The following is a 17744-nucleotide window of genomic DNA, read 5'->3' as shown; positions in this document are numbered from 1 at the left end:
ATGTATGAAAATGGCACCGAATTTTGCCATATTATACATTACTTATTCTACATTGATACATATGCTGTTCGTAACAAGTAAACACAATGCTTCATATATAAGTAATAAACTTTGAAAAATAATGTGTTGTTGTGTTTATATATTACTCCAAACATGCCCCACTTTCCAAAAAAATGTGAATTTTCCATGAAATTTGAGACTTTATTTATGGTTTTCGCCTTGGCGGCATCCTTTACCAGTCTTAATATTTTAACCACTACTTCGTACATTAAAAACCAACAAAAAGTGCAAAAATCATCGCTGGTGAGCAATGCCGCCATATTCAAAAACGAAAAAAACGTCCGTCTCAGAGACACATTTTTATCCGAAATTACACAAGCCTCGATTTCGGTAAAATGACGTTGAAGTTGACGTCACTTAATTAATTAGATATTTGTTTTCATTAATTTGTTTTTCAAGCAACAGCCATTAGAGCTAGTGTTAAAATCAATAATATCGGACGAAGATTTTTAAGTTTGAATGTTTCAACATTTAGTGAAATATCACAAACCTAATGAGTGAATTAGCGAGTTGTTTCCCTTTGAAATCAACACGCCATTATCGGTGGATACATGTCTGAAACTGGGTCAGAGAATACATGCAGTTATTGCTCTGAATATACGCGGATATTTAAAGTGCATGGCGGATTTAATAATTGTTATGGTAAGTGTTAATTTTCATTATAAATTTATTCGTAATTGGAGGCAAAACAAAATGGACAGACCGCTTCGTTTGTTGACTTATCGAAGATACAACTTTGCAGCGAAAAATAGCAGTGTTGACATTTCGATTCGACTGTCTGCTGTCAAATACTTTTAATATCTTTCTTGTGTAGATGTATTTGTAAGTTTTCATGATGGCAGAATATACTTGTAGCCAAGACAGTCGGGCATCTACTATGTTAAGTAGGCCTACATTCTGTATGAAACTTTCTATCTAGAAATTGTAAAGAGGTAAATGAACTGATCTGATAAACAGGAATGGGCTATATATTCCAGAAAATATCCCCCCCCCCCCCCCACTGTGGAAGCAGTTTTTTTCGGAGAAAATTAAGCCCCCCCCCCCACTTCCTGGAGACATTTTACCCTCCCAGTAGGATCCCTCCAAATACTCCCCCTCCCCTCCTCTCGGGTTATTTCAGAAAATATCCCCCCTCCCACTTCCACACACAGGTTACCTCAAATACCCTCCCCCCTCCCCTTGCTCCCAATAGGATCCCTCCAAATACGCCCCCCCCCCCCCACTCCCCTCCTCTCAGGTTGTACAAAAAAAACTGCTTCCACAGGGAGGGGGTGGATATTTTCTGGAATAGCCCAATATTACAAGATATTGTACATTGTTTAAACTGTCACAGATGTGAACAGTTTAAACTGTCACAGATGTGAACAATTTTATAATTACAGGTTCATTATGCACAGTGGAATCTATGAAAATTGAAAATTATTGTACAATAACACAGGAAAAGTGGTGTTTTAAATTGTCACTTTTTGTTGTAATTATAGCAACTAAAATAGACCTCCTGAAAATTTCTTAAAAATTCTACATGCAAATTACAATAAAAACTACCTTTTTCATTCTCACTACTGCCATTACTGGTAGACAGCATGCTGGTAGGCTACTAAATAAATGAGAACTTTTTTTTATTTTTCAGGATAACCTCCAGCAGTAAGAAATATAAAGGCCCACTGCAGTTTTGAGTGCTCAACAAGTATTGACCCCATACTATGCTCAGCAAGTAGGGCCCTTGTATTTCTGTGAATCCTCATGCAGGTATAAGATTTTGAAGTTAGTGTTTACATTCATATCAGTGTCAGTATCCTCAAATGCACTTTTTCAATATCAATTTTAACTATGAAATTCCATATATCACTAAATTAAATTCCATAGTCTTCAAACAAATCCTGACTCTATGAATAAAAGCTTAAAAGCTTCAGGCCTGCAGTGCACATTTTACATTGGAATTATAGAGACACCTTTGCAGAAATTTTGTCAAGTAAAATTATCTAAAGGAAGTTATGTTTTGTTAAGACATGATATTACTAATTTCTACGGGTTTTTTTTTTCACTGAACTTTCTGTAAATCCCTGAAATTGGGTTGAAAATACTGCATTGCTTTATAATACAGATGCTATATCATAAGCACTGTGAATTGGAATTCAATTAAATTTTGATAAATACAAGTTAATGTTAAGCAATATCTATAAGGAATGATGAACTGTTTGGTCAGTGTTGATTCACTCCATTTTTGATGAGAATTTAATACATTTCTTATAAACTGTTCTTGTTTTTGTATGAAAAGTACAGTACTGCTGTTGGAAGAGGAGCAAACAGTGTGGTATCTATGGTCCACCATCACTTCAAGCATTATGGCTATGGAGAAAAGAATCTTTCATTACATATGGACAATTATAGTGGACAAAATAAGAAAAGTGTTGTAATAAGGTAAGAATTCCCAATAAATAAAGAAATATTTATTAAGCACACAGAATTTGATGTTGAAATATTTAATTTTACAGTGTGTTCATACATTTCAGTTTGGAAAGTCACTAGTTTCCAGTTTATATATATAATGTGCATAATTTTATCTAAATGAAAAATAATATCTCCACTGATAAACATTGAATTACAATTTGAATATTGCATACTTACACAACATACTGTATTAAGACTTAGGTGTGTATGTAAGAAAATAAACTGTGTAGCTGGCATTTATTTGTTTTAATAAAGTGATGCTATGTTATATTCTAAGGACTCACTATTGCTACTTAGAAGTTTTTGTTTAAGAATTCATTGTTTAAATATACCCGTTATTTTAGCTATGGAATGTGGCTTGTTATGATGGGTCTACATGATGACTTGGAGTACAACCTGATTGAGGCATACAGAATTCAGTCCTGAACATGTTTAGGTATATTTGGCTTGAGCCTCTTTAATCAATTATGTTTTTATTAATAATCAAGTATTGATGGAACTTGCTGCAGAGATCATGTCTGTAAAGAGGCCACTTACATTAAAATACCACAGTTTCTGTTTATGTTTGTGTTGTTAAAGAGTGTCTAGCTCACTGCACTGCAAGCAAGTTAATCAGAAATAACATAATTCTAATAAAGTAACTGTTTTTTCTTAACCAGGTTAAAGAACTATTTGTTAAAATGAGATCAAAATCATGGCCCTTACTTGATGTAGAATATGTGCAATGGTTGAATTTTTTCATGAAAAGAAGTTATTACTGTAATAAAATTCTAAAATGTTATTTAATGTAATTATGTGTGGGATGTCTTTTGGAATGCTGTTGTTCAGGATTGATGAAAAGGTTATGTGTTCTTTGTCTTAAATATTTGATACATTTATCATTACAGAATGTCTTCTGCATGACCTGGTATAGATAGTATTCTTGAAGGATTATAACTTCAACACAGAGACGGAGATTAATATTTTTAGGCAGGGGGTTGGCATGACAGGCAAATTCACCAACCGTATTACCATTCCTGAGTTGAATGCCAGTCGACAGTGGTACCTGTATAATGAAATAGCGCCCCTTTGCAGCAACAGCAATGTATGCTCAAAACCAGCAGTGTCAAAGCCATTAAAATTGATAATTCAAGTCATTTAAAACGAAGAATGAATGGAAAAAAGTGTTTAACATTTAAAGTAATACTGAGAAAGAGCTCTGAAATTTTGATTAATTTGAAAGTGTTTTTGATTTTTTGAAGATGTACTAGACCCAAATTCCATATATTTGAAAAAGAACAAATGATACATATAATTTATGTTAACATTGAATTAACAACTTTATGGTGTCAACAGTACTATGCATTTGTTAAATATTGACTCACTATATACATGTAAGGCTGAACACAGTATAAATGTGAAATTCCTCTAAAACACTGGAAGATTTTTCAACAATAATTGTAACATATATGGTAGTAATATACATTTTTTTCATTACGACAGTTGGATTATATAGATCTACGAATATTTTCTGCTGTATTCAGACTGAATGTAATCATTTCTGTCGGCAGTATCATGTTTATTTCCCTTTTCATGAACAATTAATTTAACCTGTCTTGAAAGCACAATATATGTATAATTTGTAAAAAACATACATTGGATTATTGTGGAAACAATTTAGTTTTTGTATGCCTAATTATATATTATTGCCGTTAGTATCATCTAACTCTTTTAATATGATCAAGACATTTAATAAGGCAGTTTTCTTAAACTATTACTGTGTGTTAAATGAGATTATGAAGTATTATGTTTACGGAATTAACTGCGTAACCATGGAAACATTTTTCTGTTGTTCTATATTATGTTTTGAAAAAAACATTGTTTGAAGAACACTTTTCAGTGGTGCATTTTTTTAAATTTTTACATGTAATGGTAAATGCTGAAAGTGTTCTACAGTAACTTAGCAAAAACGTCATTGTTGTCTCATTGAAGCATATACTGCAACTCCATTGTAACCATAGCAACAGAAATATATTGTATTATTTATGAATAATGATCTTCACAAACAAATTACATATGTTATTTTTCCTAAAGAATGACCTAAATTGGTTTTATTCCATAAAAAAACAGACATAGCAAATATTCTCATTTTTATCTCCGTTTCCATGGCAACCATATATTTTTTGCCTCAAATTATAGGCGTTGCTTAGGGTTATATCTTAGCATATCTGAATGTTAATTATACGTTCTGATGTAATTTGTTATTGTAATTAGTTATAAGAGATTTTCGTGTTTCCATAAAGAAAATCAATCGGTTGCCATGGCAACAGCACAGTTTCAGATGAATTAAAATATGAGATTTTGCATTCTGAGTTGTTGGTCATTCATTATAATAATATTTCAACAACATTTGATTTTGTGCCATTTTCACCTATAAGTGAACCAAGCCCTTTATAGTTTTTGTTAAGATCTGTGACGGATACACTGGGAGCATAGAACGCAACCAAGTAAATGGTAATAGCAAACTTGGTTTGATTGAGTCTGTTAAGGAGGTAGGTTACCTTGTTACAAGGGTAAATTCAAGTTAGTTGAACCGCACCATTTTTTTGTATTTCGTATAATTTGAAGTTATATCTGCTACAATTAAGTTCAATTTTTATCCAGGTTTGAAGAACATGACCCTCCAAAGGTATTTCATATTGAAAGAAGAAGGAAAATACGGATATTTAACACTTTTCAGTGTATTTTAGTTTCATTGATATCCGTAGAAGTCTGCATAATTGATAATTTTACTAGTATGCACGTTAGCTTTCTAATATAAGCTTTAAATGTATATGTCGCGTGTGTGTCGCGGGGCTCGTGTTTCCATGGTAACGCATTTTCTCTCATTTCTAAACAACTACGTATAAAAATAGGGGTTTTCGACGGCTTCAGTGCCATTCCGTTAATGACCAACATGGAATATTTGGGAAATATTATTAGCAAAATACCAAGCACTTTATATGGTACCCTATTTTTCTTAAAGTTTACAGTAACCATGGCAACAGAGATGTTTAAAATAGCTTATATCTTGCTTTTTGTCGTAATTTCTTATAAAAAATATTGAATAAGATTATCTTTCTAGTTTATGTAGCTTTAAAACATATTATTTCTAACGTAAGTTATATTTTCGTGTTTTTTGCATTTATTCAAACAAATTTCACAGCTTAAAATAGTTACAGCAGTACCCTTCGTCTGGCATTTTTCATGGAAAAATCGTTCAGCATGCTGCTATTATTCTCATGGATATTGTTGAAATGAAAATAAAAAGCCGAAGCTGTGTTTCTTAAATAGATCAGTGTCAACGCTTTTGAATTTTACATTTAGAATCATAGATCACGGGCTTCGTTTCCATGGTAACATCAATTAAATTCAAGAAACCACAATTTTCTACTAAAATTTGAACAATTTTAGGTCTTAGATTTAGTATATAAGTAACAAATTATCAACGGAACCTGGAAAATAGGTATTACAAATCAAAATGCTAGATTTTTTTATTTGAAAATGGCCGTTACACGTAACCTTTCACCCGACTATATTCCAGATAACATTGGTTACCATCATCCATTTTCTTACATTCCGCATAACGTTTCAATATAACTACATAAAAGAAACAAAATATTGATGCTTATTCAGAGCAAAAGACCCATAACAAATATTTCAGCAAATTGTGGTTATTTGAAAACAGTTAAAATAAAGAAAATGCACAGAATTACGTACTTTCAAGATAAAAGCTACTAATTTTGCGCGGTAACTGACACGTAACGTCATGACGTCAATGACGTCATTTTAAGGCAACATTGTTTTGAAGCGTTTCTGCGGCAAATTATTCATTATTTCTGCATTACTAAACCATAAAGCATCAGATCAGAGACAGGTTCATGATTTGTTTTCAGGAGAATGAATATACAAACACATTTAATTTGTCGTAAACGTCGCCGTAAATCGTCACGTTAGCTTCCGGTTGGACATGCGCACATGCAAATATGAAGGTAACCTACCTCCTTAATGAGAGGTAATGAAATGTGCAACACCCATCCCACCCCTTTAATTAGCACCGGCTTAAGCGAAATTCTATTATAGTAAAACTGATTGTTTTCAACCACGGTTAATTTTAACCCACCTACAGGAGCTTGGTAACCACAAAGTAACCACTCAAACATGGCCGCCATTCATTTTGTAAGACATAGACGACCTCGACAGTTTCGACGTATTGACAGACAATTTACGGACTTGACCGATGAAGAATTACGCCAAAGGTACAGGTTTTCAGCTGACAACATAGACAGACTTGTTGAACTTCTTGGACCGACTTTGGAGCGACGGACGCCTGACCCCACGGCAACACGCCAACATATTTTGATAACATTGAGATTTCTTGCTACAGGTAATTTCATGCAGGTTATCGGCGACACCTTTGGCGTAGACATTTCTACCGTCTCCCGGGTCGTGAGAGACGTTATCGACGTACTATTTGGACTGAAAGACCAATTTATCAAGTTTCCAGTGACGGACCTCGACCGAAGACGGATCATGAGTGGATTTTACGCCATTCGTGGGTTCCCATCTGTAATTGGTTGTATTGACGGGACCCATGTTAAAATAATTTCGCCTGGTTATCCAGATGAGGCCGCATTTGTTAACAGAAAACACCAACACAGTATAAATGTCCAGGCGACCTGCGACCACAAAGGTATGTTTCTTTTGTTTGTAATTTAAGTATGGTATTGCACCCTTGTGCACTAGCTCTACATTCACATCGATATGTGAAATATAGAAGCAAACATCTTACTTGTTAACTTGATAATTACTCCATATTCAGCAGTACATCTACAGAAGCTTCGTAGGCATTTCATGCAGCATTTCATTTTACAGACCTGCTGTCACTTTAAACACACGTAATTCCTAATTCCAAATGTATACTTAAATTTACATATTCTCAAGAGATAGTTAATACAATGTCTCGCCTTTACACTGTTTATTAACCTTGAAATTGGTAAACATAATATGTGTACACACAAGTGTATTGATGACATCACTTTACTGATGATATCATACAAGTACCTTGCTAAAGTAACTGTATGAAAGCCGGTGCGGTAATTTTACAGTATACATGCAGGGCACAGCCAAGACAGATTCTCTGTAAGAACAAAAAAAGTTGGAAACCCATATTCACAGATTTCCTTTATACCGATTTTTCCTGAGGAGGGTGCAAAGTTCAGAAACTCCTGTTCAATATATGTCCCGGTTACCATGGAAACGAGGATGCATACTGGGATTTTGTAAATTTTTAGTAAATTAACAAAATGACAGTCAGAGATTTTATGCTAAATAGGCATGTGAAGCTTGGATGTGTATCAAATGAAAATAACAAGGACTGCTAAAATTAAGTGCAGTCTGTGACTTTCTTGCATACCAGACGGGGATTTCCGGTATTTTTACCGGTGCTGGAAAACTCCATCTTACACCCCGGGGTGTAAGATGACTCTCGTGCTGTAAATGACGTATTACGAACTACATATATGTAGAAGATTTATGTAGTAATTGATATTTTATTTAAAAAACGGAATAAAAATTCAATACCTTGACTGTTCCTATTAGTTCCTGATAGTATATTTCTCGATTCAAATCACGTTATTTTATCAAAAATTCATAACGTTACGCTGCAAATGATAAAACAAAACCGGAACTAAACATTGTTATTTGTTTTGAAACGTCATGACGTCTTTCCTGTTTACGGACGTTGGTTTCCCGCGCTTTGTTTAAATACACTGCTATAAGAAATAGTTCTAAAAGGAAAGCCGTTCGATTGATTTTATTTTTATTATTATTTCTTGAAATCGGTATGCAAGAAAAAGAATCAATCACTGGTCGCGGGTAAAGATGGGAATATCCGGCACTCGGGTAACTGTTTAGGCGGTAACTCGGCTGGAAGCCTCGTTACCGCCTAAACAGTTACCCTCGTGCCGGATATTCCCATCTTTACCCGCGACCAGTGAAAGATTATTATATAACTGCCTGATCCAGGTAGTTAAAGTGTTGACAAGATGACATTTTATCTCTAAGGTAGAGATGCAGTGTGTCACCGTGAAGGCAAAATGTTTAGAAATAGTGCTTTTTGTTGTTGTTTTCCAAATAGAGAGGCTGAAAGTGTGGAATCATCAATCAGTGTTTTTATAATAAGTTATGGACATCTGAACAGTGAAGATCTGCCTTTAAGAGTGATTGGTGTCTTTGACAGTGAATAGAAGTACTAGCACTGGACACCCTCCCTGAAAATAGAATTATGTTTTTTGCATGAATGTTTCTTTTTCAGATTTATGGAAAAAATTGAGAAAGTCATTTCTTAAAAATGTTCATAATGTTTTAACCAAAGACCCTTTAATGGAAAAATAACTCAATTCTTGACCTTGAATTAAATTAAAAAAAAATCGATTATTGCTTGATTACTCTTAATTGCATGTATAACATTAAAATTGTTATATCTAAATTAGATAAAATTTAATGTATTTTGAAAAAGATGCATCTGAACATATTTAAAAGGAATAGACACATGACAGTCTTTAAATATTTGTAAAAAAAAAACATGTTTTGCAGTTCCCATTAGATTTGGTTTCCAGTTTACAGCATATTTATACATGAAGTCTTATTACCCACAATCACATACAGATCTAATTGGTTATTTTTTACCAAAGATAAACTTATTGTGTTTGGGTTTTTTCAATCTTTAAAAAATACTTAGAAAATATAGCAAAATAATGGTTGAATTAGTATACTTGATTTTGTGAGACTGTTATAATATTACAATTCTTTTTCACTCAAGTCTGTATCATAAAATCATATTTTCTTCAGGAAATTCATTTTTCCAAAAATGTCTGCAATGCAGATTTTAATGACAATTCATACATTGGTAAAGTTACCTATATGATTTTGGTAAATTAGCCCATATATACTAACTGGTCAATGATTAAAGAGAATATCTGAGTTCCCAGCTGACTTTCTGACTAATTTCTGACAAATTTAAGGCCTCATTCATGTAACAATAATACTGTCATCTGTAAAACAGCATTCATTCTAAGATATACAATGTATATAACATTCTATTTTACCTGCATGTATTTATCTAAAAAAAAATAATGTAGATTTATTTGTGTATTTTGATTAATTTCAGAAAGAATTAGGAAATATGTCTGCAACTTCAGTTTGTATTTACTGAGTATTTACTGGCACAGGAATGTGCATGATCAGGGTTTTTTTCTTCTAAATAACTTGACTAAGCCAAGTCTTAAATCTACATTAACTAAAGCTATCCTTGAAAAGTCTGGTCATTGTCTTGATAGTTTGAAAGAATTATATACATCTAAATTTGTATCTAGCAAAATAATAACTAAACTGTTATGTAGATCATCTAATTTACTTAATTTGATTGTTAAAATATCAATTTTTAAAATATTCACTAAAAAAATATGCTGGATGAAAATGGCTGGGATATTTGTATTTCAAATACCAAAAATTAAGTTTGTTACATGCTTATGTTGATGTAAATTGATAACAGAAACGTTCATTTTACCACTGAAAGTATTTTAACCTTATAAGTAGAAGTGTTTTTTTTTATATTATCCAAAAAAAATGTCATTTAATAAATATTACAGAGAATTGGTCTTAAGTTGTTAGAGCTTGTGGCTAGACCCCTTTGCTGACATATGTCATTTATATATTTTGATATATTGTATGTATTAATTCGGGCTGTACTGGTGTCATATGAGAAGTAATGGTCATGACCCCAGTGGGGCTTGAACCCACGACCCCTGGATCGAGCAGCCGACACCTTATCCACTAGATCACAGCTCCCCTCAGTTGTTCTTGACATGTTAAGAATCATAATTATACAAAAGTATGATAAAGTTCTGAAATCACAATGAAAAAAATTGAATTCGTATACAATGATAATTGTTAAATGTGTCTGAATTAAAAATCTTTAAATTGAAATTCTACGTTACCAGGTTTTCTGCTAATATTTCTAAGAAATCTTTCAATGTTGCTGACTTTTTAGTACTATATAATTCATTTCACTTTATGGTACAAATTGAATCAGAAAGCTTATACATACTAGGCTCAAGTTTTCGCCGTGGAAATACAAGGGAGGGAAGACAAAGCTCACAACCACTGTCAAGAGAATCCTGTGATGTCGACTCAGCAGTCCGGGTATAGCTTTCCTTGTAAAAGATAAATATGCTGAGCTATTAAATATACAACTTATAAATGTATATATTATTGTAAACTTTTCTGGTCGGCTTGAGTTGAAAAGGCTTGTAAAAGCTGCTGCTGATTTACGAGACATTAACAGTAAAGATAATACAATAAAAGCACCAGTCCCAGTGTGTTGTACAGTATGTTTCAGTATATAAGCCACCTCAGAATCCCTCATTTTTCGCGAAAGTCCCTTTGGTAGTATAATATGCCTGCCTGACGGTATAGCTAGGCACCCTGACTTAACATATATTTTACCTTTGAAATTAAAATTAATTTATCTGAAAGCATGGAGATTTAAAAATGTTTCTGTGCACTTTATGCTTACACTCACGTCATAAATGGATAAGGTAAAAACACCGAGTCCAATCGTTACCTTGAAAAACCGGATCAGTAACGCATGATCTCGGACCAAATGGAGCAGTTTTGGTGATTTGGGGTAAGGAAATTATATTTTTCTGTTATTTGTAAATCACTGTCAAAGACGGCATATAGTGGAAGATGTGCTCCGAGTATAATGAAGTACTTGTTGCAATTCATTTTCCAGCAAATCTAAGCACTTTTTTAATTACTTTGGAAAACCACGTGAAAAAAACAGGTAAATAATACCACAACCCAGAAAAAGCATTATTTCATTACGTTCTTCGCAAAAACACTTAACACTTTCGAGTATCACTGACACATTCCTGTAACGTGTTTTATCATAAATGATTAATTATGTTTCTTGGAAGACAAATATCAGGCGATTCATGACCGTGCTGGTCAGTAATGCAGGAGACACAGGATAAGCGACTGCAAAATACAGTAATTAACATAAGAGCTTCGGGATTTTCTTCTGTGTTCTTTTTCATCAATTTACAAAGAAAAAAAACTTTTAGTCATTTCATTTATCAGTATCATAACAGTGATAAGTAGTGGCAGCACAAAGAATAACACGATCAAAAAGATATTTAATGCTCCTCTCTAATAAAAGTCATGTCACAAGGTTGCTCCTAAATTGAAGAATATGGAAAATGAATAGATTAACATCAATTTATTTTATCTAAGAATTTGAAATCGTGCAGTACTGAATGAATCAGCTTAAGGTATACAATTTATACTGGTTGTAACAGCAAGAGCTGTCCGTAAGACAGCGTGCTCCACTATTTGGAGATTTGACAGTAAAATGAATATATGTCTGAATAAGAGAACTCTACTTTAAAAGAAAGATACATCAAGGGGCATAAATCCATCAAAAACACAAATCTGAGTTATGGGGATTGTTACAATACATGCAGGGTAAACTGTATTAAAGAAATATTAAGAAAGTTACGAGAACATGACAACTAAAATTATGGGTTCAAAATTTCTGTTCTTTTTCAAAACTGCGAGGCACACACTAGCTTTAATTTACAATGGACATGATTTCATCAAAATGTAAAACACTTATTTCTAAAACTGTCATATTCAATGATGTTGTATAATAAGTTTTAAAACATAGAATTATGTTATTAAGAAACAGATGGCTAATTACAAATTACAATACAAATATCCGTTTTATGTAACAAGCGTACAGGCATAGATCCAAATTAACGTAAATGAAAATCTTAGTACCCTACCATGTCACATTGGAATGTAACGACATCCAGATTTGTACTTCTTGTAAAAGTCGGAATGGATTTCCTGATGTTGTTGCTTTTCTGAGCACGGAAAATGATTTATTTTGATATTTTGATTAACTATATATGATTTTCTTTGTTTCCAATGCATGTTACACTTTTACCATGACAAAGGTTACAGAATTCAACTTTACTTGTGAAGAAACTTTTTTTTGTGATATTAAACTTCCAAACTCCAAATGACGTTGCTTTTTTCTTATTACACGAATTCCATCAAAGCAAAGTTGTGGATTTTAACTCTTTTTTTTTTTAATTTTGATCATATTTTGTTTTAACTGACCTTATTAAAATATTGAGATGTCACGGTTGGAAGACGAAAATTTAACAGTTTTGATGTCGATGCCAGTTTTCAAATCACGGTTTGATGACGAGTTTTTGTTGTTCTTTTATAAGGCACGTGTGAATAGTGTCAATATATGTTGCGCATGTGCAGACACCAGGATAGAGCCACTGATATTCCTCAATTCGAATGATGACTTCCTTGCATGATGTTAACAAGCATTTACGAGCATAAACGTAATGGGTGGCCAACTCACGTGACATTTCGGTTACGTAGAAACCGGAAAATCACTGATTCAGGTAGCATCTTTGCTAAGCTTACAATTTTCCTATATTTTCTCGACACAAAACGTCTGCCAGACATTCTCAATACTTTTCCCAAACTCTTGGCCCAATTTTTTTTCGTAGATGGTAACAATCAAGAGCTAAATGAACAATAGAGAGAACAAAAGATTAGTCATATGTAAGAACATCCGTCCATCTGTCACACTTACCGGGTAATTTCCAATAAATAACTGGAGAACCAGTTGACCTAGAACCTTCAAAATTCATAGGCTGACAGGGCTTATAGAGTAGACGACCCTATTGTTTTTGGGATCACTCCATCAAAGGTCAAGGTCACAAGGACCTGACTATGGAAAACCATTTCCGATCAATAACTTGAGAACCACTTGACCAAGAAAATCGATACATAATAGAATGATTGGACAGGCAGAGTAGATGACCCCTATTGATTTAGGGGTCACTCAATCAATGGTCAAGGCCACTAGGCCAGAACATGGAAAATCGTTTCCAATCCATAAAGTGAGAACCATCAGGCCCAGAATGTTGAAACTTCGTGGGAAGAGTGGACATGCCAGGTAGATGACCTCTATTCAGCCAACCTTCAGTGTTTCTTTGACTGTCGCTTCTGTCCCCTATTGACTTCTTGCCTATTACTACTAATTATATTGGGGGAGACGCTTTCTACAAAAGTACAACAGCATCTTTTAGTTAAGTTCACATTATGCAGGAGTAAGAGTTTCAGAAAAACAGATATATTTATTTTACTTTGTTTTCTTCTGATCTAACACAATTTTAACTGTACTGTTATGCAAAAGAATGTTTGAAAATGCATAATTTCATGTCCCATTTTAAACTTTTCTCTTTGTTTTAGGTTTAACACCATTTTTTCAACACTAGTTTGGTAAAATGTTTTCTTGCTATGGTTCTGATTTAAGTCCCTGTAACAAGATGGAATACAATGTAAAACTGTACATCGGTAAATCATCTGTTTAGTCATATTACCGTGAAATACAGTTCATCCTAAAATTGAAGGAAACGCAGTTCTATTTTACTTTTTTCAATGAAATTGTCAAACTGTACGAGTGTAAGAGTAGCAGCATGCATTTCAAACATTTCTGACGTAAAATGCTTTCTTTAAAATTGTTCAATCCATAATAAACATTGTTTTTGAATAACAAGAGCTGTCCGTAAGACAGCACGCTCGACTATTCTCAGTGCTTGACTCTTAATTAAAGCTTTGCCAGTAAAAAATTTATAAAACTTTAACAAAAAAATCTAAGTTAAAAAGGGGTATAACTCAAAATTCAGTTATGGAGGTTGTTTCTCCTGGTGCAGACTTTGATAGTGAATAACTATTTTAAGTTTCAAGTCAAAAGTTTTGATAGTAACAGATATTTGACTTTATCAAAAACTTTAACCCAAAAAAATCTATGTTAAAAAGAGGCATAACTCTTGTCAAAATTCAAATAAGAGTTATGAGGATTGTTTCTCCTGGTGTTGACTTTGATAGTAAGTAACTAGTTAAAGTTTAAATTTCAAGTCAAAAGCTTTGATAAATAACAGAAAAGATTGTGTAGGGATCTGTCTGTTATTTCGAGCAAGAGCTGTATTCAAATTATACGAGTCCGAGGGAAAGAACTATTTATTTACATATTTATATATTGTAAAATTTACAGCTTCTGCTACATTGCTGTATAAATAAAGTTTCCATTAAAGTCCCTGCATTTTTTAGGAGACATGTTAACCCTTATCATGCTGGACACAACTGATTTTCCTTTGTGACCAGTGTAGATCATGATTAGCCTGCACATCCATGCAGTCTGATCATGATCTGCACTGTTCGCAATTCAGTCTGTACTTTTTTGGTAAGCACCCCTTTTAACAGTTAATGGTACTGTCCAAATTGAAAGATGGACAAGTTCATTATAGAAATTTAGCAGGGTAAGGTAAGTGTCCCTACAGGTTTACATAACTTTCTTTTTCCATTCATTTGAAATATTACAAATAGATATAGATATGAATATTTTAGTAAGCCATCCCTTATTCATGGCTTTGTTGTTGAAAATTAGAGGGATTTAGCAATGTCATAAACATGTACTTCTGCTTCAAAATTATACAGAAGTATTAAATATGCATTATCATTTCCGTATGCACTGATTTTAATATGGATGCAGCCTTTGGTCCATATTCAACATGTAAACAGTATGCAACATTTAGAATATGCAATATAAATGAGGCATCTCTCCGGTATGAATGTTTAATAGGAGCCAAAGTAGAATTTTCAGTCAAAATAACTTTAAATCAATATGCATGATTAAAAATAAACACCATATTCCTGTTCTGCATGGCTGAGACTGTTATAATATATATGTATGTATGTATGTATGTATGTATGTATGTATGTACACTGATGAATATCTGATAGCTGAAACTAGTTTGTATTTTTGTAATTAAATACTGTTGGAAAGGCATGTGAAGTCATTTTATTTCTTCAATTTATAGACTTCCATCTTGTGCCGAGTCTTTTTATTGTCAAGTATATATAGTTTTATAATACTTAAGATTTAGAAAATATAACCCTTTGCATACAAATCCATCTGAAAGTATCATTTTGTTTCAAATTCCCTTTGCGTAGCCCTGTGTTTACTTATTTTGTTACCATCAATTCAAGTAATTGTAATTACGGGCCCATATTCTTCAACATTAAAAATTTGAGTTTCAGACTTAGACTAAAGAGTAAAGAATATTCAATTCACTGGAATTTTGTTTATAACAAACATAATTATAATGATAAAATTTCATTGTAATATCTGTTATTGTCTAGTGTTGTTTTAAAGAAAATTTCATTACAGTCAAAGCAAATATCACATTAAAAAGAGCAAAAATAAAATTTGGGATTTTCAAGTGTATGTCTACATTTCAGACTTAAAACTTACTTTGAATATAGGCCCTGATTTTATATATTGCTAAAATGTTTTAAGGTTTAGGTCCATGTTTCAGAGAAAAAAGTTCGAACGTTATCAAATCATAGAAAGAAAGTATTGTTTTACTTGAAAATTTAACAGCGTATAAAATTTATATTACCGGTATTCTACAAAACCATTGTCAATTTACTGATTAATACATTGAATTCCTGAAAGGGTCTGCATGAAGGAGCTACACTTCAGGACAGTTCAGCACCTTTAAAAACTCACCATTTTTTAAAAGCTGTTACACATCTTCGTTTTGATGCATTTGCAACATCGTGCGAGAGTTTAAACTTTACATAACTAGGTTAAACATTGTTTTTGACAATTGTTTAAATTTATTTCTTTACAAATGGCATTCTTATTTAAAGGGGGACAACTCATTAAGAATATTTTAAGTATCCAACTCTGTGGGACAGAACAGTAAAACATGTATTGGGCAGATAAGTTGTGTGTCAAGATGCTGTTCATTCGTTAAAAAAAATCTATTGTTTTATGATATACTGCTAAACCTTAAAAATTAAACTGTCCAAACAATGACATCATTAAACAGTTGGCACTAACTTTCAAGATTGACTGATTTGACTGTTTCATACCCCAAAAGTACCTTCCGATATGGTTTTCAAGGTTCCTGTAGAAAAAAAAAAAGTGGGGTTAGCACTGATTTCCTCGTCTGTCTGTCCAGACGTCAAGAATTTTGGAGTTGTTATAACAGCTTCCCCCGAGCAAGGAGAGCTCAGGTGATCTAAATTTTGAAGTATGTCAGCTTTACACGATACCATATGTACCTTAAGACATTACGATGGATATGCCACTTGCAGAGAACATGTTATGTTGTGAAGAGAAGTTGTAGAGGTTCGTACTTCATGTGGAGATGTCATTACTTGCAGAAAAACAGGTGCATACTTTATATAAGTTGCCAGTTACTTTCAATGAACAGTCAAGTACTTCACTTGGAAGTATTGTCAGTTACTTTCTAGGGTTTTTTTTGCAGAAAGATTAATACTTCATTCGAGATGTTATCATTACTAGCAGAGATTCATGTGGATTTTTTGTCAGTACTTGCTGGGAACCAGTTAGTACTTCATGTGAAGAAGTTGTCACTTACTTGCAAAGACTGGAATTAGTATCTAGGAAATTCAGTATTGATGGAATTACTAACCGCTGTACCTGATGAAAATACAGTAAAAAACAAGATCTGTCTGATGACAGCGCGCTCGACTATTCAAAGGCTCGTCAATAAAATGACTTTTAGAATAGTACTGTTACAACTATATGTCACAGTAAGGGTCAAAATTATAAAACCTGCTGTAATTTACAAGTACTTACAATGGCAGAAATTTATATTCAGTATTTACACACTAAGTACAAAAGGGGCATAGTTCTGTTAAAATACAAGTCTAAGATACGCGACCTTGTACATCAACCCTTTACATAGCTTTGTAGTCTCAATCCAATTGCCCTAGTGCTTAAAATATTTTAAGTTGCATGCAAAACCTCAGTATGAACTAAGTAGACAGATGGATATAATTCTGTTAAAATACAATTTAGAGTTATTGGACTTGGCCCAGTGACTGTATGCAATGACCCAAAGACATGTGTGAAGTTTCAATACAATAGCCCCCCCCCCCCCCCCCCCCCCCCCCCCCTCAAGGACTTACAAATGTGTATGAACACATAATTTTGTAAAAATACAAGTTAGACTTCTAGGAAATGGACCTGTGACTGTATTTACTGACCCTAAAGACATGAGTTAAGTTTGAATCCAATGTATCAA

General features: G+C 33.2%; 1 long non-coding RNA gene across 1 annotated transcript; it reads left to right on the top strand.

Annotated features, from left to right (window-relative positions):
- Window positions 1-553: 553 nt before the first annotated feature.
- LOC128559940 (uncharacterized) lies at window positions 554-4048 on the top strand. Its single transcript, XR_008372787.1, has 5 exons — window positions 554-702; window positions 1691-1809; window positions 2339-2481; window positions 2856-2947; window positions 3399-4048. It is a non-coding gene; the product is annotated as an uncharacterized LOC128559940 (long non-coding RNA).
- Window positions 4049-17744: the final 13696 nt, after the last annotated feature.

Source organism: Mercenaria mercenaria, chromosome 10 (genome assembly GCF_021730395.1).
Source record: "Mercenaria mercenaria strain notata chromosome 10, MADL_Memer_1, whole genome shotgun sequence".
Taxonomy (NCBI): domain Eukaryota; kingdom Metazoa; phylum Mollusca; class Bivalvia; order Venerida; family Veneridae; genus Mercenaria; species Mercenaria mercenaria.
Note: the sequence above shows the minus strand (reverse complement) of the source record. Positions and strands in the feature narration are given on the sequence as shown.